This window comes from Tursiops truncatus, chromosome 21, assembly GCF_011762595.2.
Source record: "Tursiops truncatus isolate mTurTru1 chromosome 21, mTurTru1.mat.Y, whole genome shotgun sequence".
Taxonomy (NCBI): Eukaryota; Metazoa; Chordata; class Mammalia; order Artiodactyla; family Delphinidae; genus Tursiops; species Tursiops truncatus.
The window spans coordinates 10,458,677-10,464,676 of NC_047054.1; the positions used below are offsets into that span (position 1 = coordinate 10,458,677).

Here is a 6,000-nt window from a genome sequence, read left to right on the forward strand (position 1 = left end):
CCCTACCTCTCAGCTCTGCGCCTCGCCCTCCACCCCGGCGCCCACCCAAGCCCAGGACCCGGAACCCTCGCCAGGGTCTCCGACGCGCATGCGCGGGGCTCTTCCCGCGCACCTGTGAGAACGCCCGCGGGCGGGGCGGCCGCCTTCCGCGCACCTGTGCGAGCGCCCGCGGGTTCCCGAGCATCTTCCCGCGCGGCCAGGCCCGGCCCGACGAGTGTCCCCTGCGCCCCTGGCCTGCCTTGGCGGCAGCGGGCCCGGCACTCACCGCGTCCGTGGAGGCCGTGCCTGGAGCCCCGCCGCTCCGAGCAGCGCGCCGAGGCGGGGACGCGGGGACGTGGGCGGGAGGGTGGCCGCAGCCCCCGGCAGGGCGCGCAGGCTCCGGACTGGAGCGCGCCGGCGCGGCCCCGAGTCCAGGTCAGCCCGCCCCGCGCCCTCCGCTCACTTAACCCTTTCCAGGCGCAGGGAGGTCCCGCGGACACCCGGCTCGAGGCGGGGGAGCGGCGCCCACCGCAGGCGCATCCGTGCGCGCACGGGAGGGGCGCGGGCTGCGCGTTGGGCCCTGTGGCACCTCGTAGATGCTGAGCTTTAATCCAGCAACGCCCCAACAAGGAGCGAGGAACAGGTTACCGCCAGCGCTCTAGGCTTTGCCAGCTCTCTTTTGTGTCCTAGCCCCCGCCCCCCCCAAAAAAAACCATGAAATAATGTAATTTAGTGTTTATGATTTGGAAAATTAGGGACGATGCATTGTTGAAATATTTAGTGGTTAAGAAAACTGCCTACATCCTTACAGACTCCAGAACAAAAAGGAAAACATTCAGAACACCCAAGTAGAGGAAGCGCTGAAACTTGTTCTTGTATCTGGAGACGTGGCCCCCACCAGCTCCAGGTCCCTGCAGCGGGATCGGGGCGCAGGACGACGAGGGACCGCCCGAACCTCGAGCCACGATAAGGAGCAAGATCCCCAAAGACCTGACAGCGGAGAGGGACGAAGTGCCCTCCGACCTGGGCTGCTTTCTGTTCCTGCGCACAGCTGCTTCCTGCCGGGTCAGCTCCAGTTAAGACTGGACCCCTGATGGTAAATGCTATTTTTAAAGGTTTCGTGAAAAAGTGATTAAATTTCCATAGGCACAGAGAGGCTGAGCCTTTACTTCTTTTTCTTTTTAAAAATTTTGCCTTCAACAGTCTCTGCCAGTTAAATGTTATGGGCCCTTCGGTTTTCAGTACCAGAGTTAATACCCTGAGAACGTCCTTAAAAAACATCTTTGTTTACTTGCTAAGTAGAATACATCAAGATTTGGGTTAAAGGAAGCAGAAACTGAGCAAACTATCGGGAAATAACTTTTTTAAATGATCAGTTAGGGACTTCCCTGGCAGTCCAGTGGTTAAGACTCCGCCCTTCCAATGCAGAGGGCATGGGTTCCATCCCTGATGGGGGAATGAAGATCCCACATGCTGGGTGGCCAAATAAATAAATTAAATTAAATAAAAATATCAGTTAACTCTAGCGGAAACAGACCTTTTGGAGGCTGAAATAGTTCCCATCATGTGCCATTTTTATTTTACCCATTGTATGTCAGAAATATTTTAAAATCTACTGGGATATTTTCAATGCATCTCTGTTTTACCTTTTTACATGGAGACTGCATGTAACTAGCCTACCCTACACCATGATTTAAAGATGTCTGGAGGGGAGTTTAAATGCATTTCCCCAGCACCCGTGCCATCTTTTCAAGAGATACATTGCGCTGGCCCACAGCATCAGGGCTTCATCTGGCCTCCCCGCCCACCTTTGTGGACAAGCCTCCAGTGACCACCCAGCTTTCCCCAGTCACAGGTGCTGTCCCCACAGAGGTCCTGGTCTGTCCTCTCCACCACTCTGCCAGCTTCCAGCGATGTGCTAATAAGTCATTTAACTTCTCTTCCCACTGGATTTTACAGTGCTTGGCATATACTAAGTTCTCAATAAGTATTTATTGAAGGAATGAAAAAATAAATGAATTAACTTAAAACATCCATGCAACCTCTACACCATCTAGTAGAGGAGTGTGGGGAACCCCATTTATTTTCAGACTTTAGATGTTTTATTTTTAAAACTGCCCTCTGGCCCCAATATGGTCAATGGAAATTGCTGAGGAACATGACATTTAATTAGGAGTTCATTCAAATGCCAGGGACCTGTAGATTTCCTGAAATTGAAGCTGGGGTATAAAAATGCCAAGAAGGAGGACTAGCTATCTTAAATTTTTTTTAAAAAACATGCATTTCAAGAGTGTTTCAAGAAAACTATTTTACTGTTTAAATCCTCCACAGCTCAGGGAGAGCCTGCTCGTGCACGGTAGACTTGAAGCGTGCAAACATATCACCACACAAAACTGTGCCCAGAAATTAGAACCGAAGCTCATGGAATCATCCTGAGCGTGACGGTTTACAGGCCCCTGAACGCAGAGTCTGGGGGCCCGGGTTCCAGGTTCGGGGGACTCTGAACCACATTTGGAAGCTGCCTGGAGCAGTGGAGAGAGCAAACCTTTGGAATTCGGCCGGCTGGATTTCCAACAACAATTTCACCACTCCAAGTCCTGTGCATTTTGGACAAGACACTGTGCCCACTGTCCTTCTGTGTAAAGTGGTGGTATGGCTGCCCTCCCCACGGGACAGACCGAGACGACGGGCACAATGCACTTCGTGCCTCGGGTGTTAATCTTGGGGGAGCACCGCTCACACGTGTCGCTTCTGTCACTGCCCCCCTGGGTGACCTCCAGCAAATATTTTTACCTCCCCAGCTGTGTCCCCCATAGAGTTTGCATCGTGCGCACAAGGGGGATGGCTGGTAAGTCACAGCTGCTTCTTCCGAGCCCCGTTAGGACCCTGGATGGTGTTTTCCTCCGTGTGCTGGTGCCAGATAACAGATCATTTCCCCAAAGTGTTAACGGCTCATAAGAGTTCATGCACCACCCCACTCAGCCTTCCAAAAGGAAAAAAAAAAAAGCAATTAAATTCCAGTAGCTGTCAGGAATTGATCCAACTGCTACAAAGCACTTAGAGTCTCTTGGCATGAAAAATTAATTAGAATATCTGTGTGTTGTCGTGGAAACCGCATTCCCTGGTTCATTCTATCCATTTTGTACAAAAGGAAATCCCTCGTCCCCCCAGTGCCCCCCTATATTCACCCAAGCCCAGCCTGACTACTCTCTTCAGCTCTGATGAACTCTGGGTGCGTCTGCATCCTTTCGTAAGCTACTCCTGAAATATTGGAAGCTCTTTTTCTCATGTCTGAGTGTTTCCAAGTATCTTATAAGCCGGTGCCTGAGAACCCTGTGCTCAGAATAGAGGATGCTGCCCAGCTCTCTGGAACATCACAGACTCCAGACTGCCAACGGTGGACGTAGATGGGACCGTGCACCGGTCGTGTCAGCGCAAACATTTCATATCATACACAGTCCCTGGTCCAAGCTAATGCCTTAGTAACCCTGATTGGAACAGGACAACAGAGGCCTGTCTCTTTAGCCTCATGCAACGGCCAGCACTGTGATGGGGCGAAGTCATCCTCAGTCACGGCCGAATCAGCGATCCACTGAGGCCTCGTTGGGCTGAGCGCCACTCTCTATTGCGCTGCACCGCGGTCTGTGTGGACTACGTCAGGTGGTCCTGCACGCACTTCTCCTCAGCAGACTGCAAGCTACCAGGAGGCGACAAATTCTCGTCAATGAGTCAATATTACCATCATTAAATGGCCAATAAGTTTATTAGTATCGTTCCTAGTAAGTCTTCTTTTGGAAAAGTAACAAAAATTTGCTAGTTATTTTAAAGTATTTTCAAGGTATGCATTTATAATGTTAGAACAAGTTATCTGCAATTAAATATGACTTCACAGAAGTCTCTATATAGTGTATCTATAGGTAAGTGTAGGCAGAGTTCTGCAAAGTACTAGGTGTAGACACACACACACGCGCACACGCAGGACCCCAGGAGGAGGGGCCTCCTCCCATTTGACAGCTGAGATTTAACTCTCATAGGGTGTAATGTAACTCTTCCATTCTGTGTGAGGTGGCGCAGGAATTCCAGCCCAACCCCGAAGCCCTTGCTTATATTCACAGTGAAACACTGTCCTTCCAAATGAGTGAATGACTCCACGCTTCAGAGAGCAAATCCAGAAGGCTTATGAGCACGAGAACCATCCTCCTTGTACCAGGAATCCGTGCGTTAAAAATAAAATTGGTGTCCCAGGGCACCTTGTTGCTTCCTTTCACCACACGGACTTCCGCCCCGAGCCCAAAGACGCTTTGTGCTGTGAGTTAAAGGTGAACCTGCGAGCTTACACTGCCCTTGGGGGGAGGGGTACTGCATATGCATCTTGAGAGGAGTCTTGCCCTAGATGTCATTCGGTTCAAGATTCCTACTTCAGACAGTGAGCCTGGAGGAAGTTTCCACACAGGAATGTCATGATGCTTGCCCGTAACTCTAGTAGGAGACAGAGTGCGACAAAAGAGGCTCTGGCCAAGGGGCCAGCACAGCCTGCAAACCTGGTGCTCATGCCGGTGGGGCTGGAGGACCCCAGGACTCGGGCCGTTGCTGTTATGCCGGAAAGGGGGTCCCCAGAACCTGGGTAGGTCTTGTCGTCAAATAATTCTGTTCTCAATCACATTGCTGTCAGCTAGTAAGGAATATGAGCGATGGCTTTGATGACCTGCAAGCTTACACAGGACAGAAATCCAAATCAGAAGGTATGCACTGTGTTACTGAGCGCCCCACTGACAATACAGTGACTGCAGAACAGTTTTAATTTTTCAAGTCATCTTTACATAGTAAAGGCCTAACTGGTAAATCCTTCAAAGTATAAACTAAATAAGCACCGCTACCTGATAGTACATTCTGGTTAACCCCAATTTAAAGGTTCTTACAGGTGAACTGTGTCCCTCTTCCCCCCCCCCCAAATAATGTTGGAGTCCTAACCCCCAGGACCTCAGAACGTGACCTTATTTGCAGATGGAGACTTTCTGAAGGGAGCCAAGTTAAAATGAGGTCCTTACGGTGGGTCCTGATTCAATAGGACCAGTGTTCTTATAAAAAGAGCAGATTCAGGCACACAACAGACACACGCAGAGGGAAGCCGTGTGAAGCCTAAGACAGATCTGAGTGGTGTGGCCACAACCAAGGGATCAGGGACACCAAGGATGCCAGCGAACGCCAGCCCCTGGAAGAGGCAGGCAGGACCCTCCCCTGGACCTTCAGAGGGAGCGTAGCCCTGTGACACCTTGACCTCAGACTTCTGCCCCAGGCTGGGAGAGGATACATTTCTGTTGTCTTAGCCCCTGTTTGGGGTGCTTTGTTCCAGCAGCCTTGGGAAACTAATACAGAGGTTTTGTGTCTTCTCTACATAAGCACTGCTTTTCAAACTCTCTGTTGTAATGAATCAGTTATTTTTTTTCTGTTTTCAATCTATTATAGACCGACCTTTCCAAAATACGGTAAAAATGAATTGCTAGAAAAAGAAAATGTCTTAAATGACATGCAAAATGCAAAGCCATGTTCTTAGTGTTCAGTTAGACACACAATCATTCTGTCCCACTGCTGTACACGTTTCCACACACTGCTTTCAGTTTTCGTCCTGGCAGGGGGTCGGCACACGGGCAGTGGGCCACATGCCGCCTTAGCAGGCCAGCTCCAAGGACGCCTGGTGACGGTGAGCGGGCAATTGTCCCTGGGAAGCCGACGCTCTTTCACGCCCCTGCTAAGACCGCAGCACACAGGGTGGGTATTTCCCTGTCTTTCCAGACAATGTCTTATTGTGGAATTAAGCAGTGCACCTGTGAAAAATTATTTGGGGGTTGGTGGTTAAAATGTTTGAAAATGGGCTCTAAACTACTTCCAATAAATCTACGTGGAAATCTAACAGCCGGCCAGGCGGCCTCTCTCTCCTGCTGATCTGGGATTCAAATGGGCGCCAGGAAAACACTTTTGAAAAACCGCTAACATCAAACTTGTAGGGCCTCTCTCTTTGAA

The 6,000-nt window shown here is 50.4% G+C and overlaps 1 protein-coding gene and 1 long non-coding RNA gene across 3 annotated transcripts in view; one reads left to right on the forward strand and one right to left on the reverse strand.

Annotated features, from left to right (window-relative positions):
* The window catches only part of KBTBD11 (kelch repeat and BTB domain containing 11), a 25,597-nt gene extending 25,196 nt beyond the window's left edge, over nucleotides 1-401 (reverse strand). For both annotated transcript variants that reach the window (XR_012329012.1, XM_033848832.2), the window contains exon 1: nucleotides 266-401. The gene's annotated coding sequence lies outside the window, so the exon portion shown is untranslated. The remainder of the gene's footprint in view (nucleotides 1-265) is intronic.
* Nucleotides 1-3,882, forward strand: part of LOC141277513 (uncharacterized) — a 4,470-nt gene extending 588 nt beyond the window's left edge. The window contains exons 2-3 of the long non-coding RNA XR_012329013.1: nucleotides 791-1,075; nucleotides 2,311-3,882. This is a non-coding gene — a long non-coding RNA (uncharacterized lncRNA). The remainder of the gene's footprint in view (nucleotides 1-790; nucleotides 1,076-2,310) is intronic.
* The last annotated feature ends 2,118 nt before the right edge of the window (nucleotides 3,883-6,000 follow it).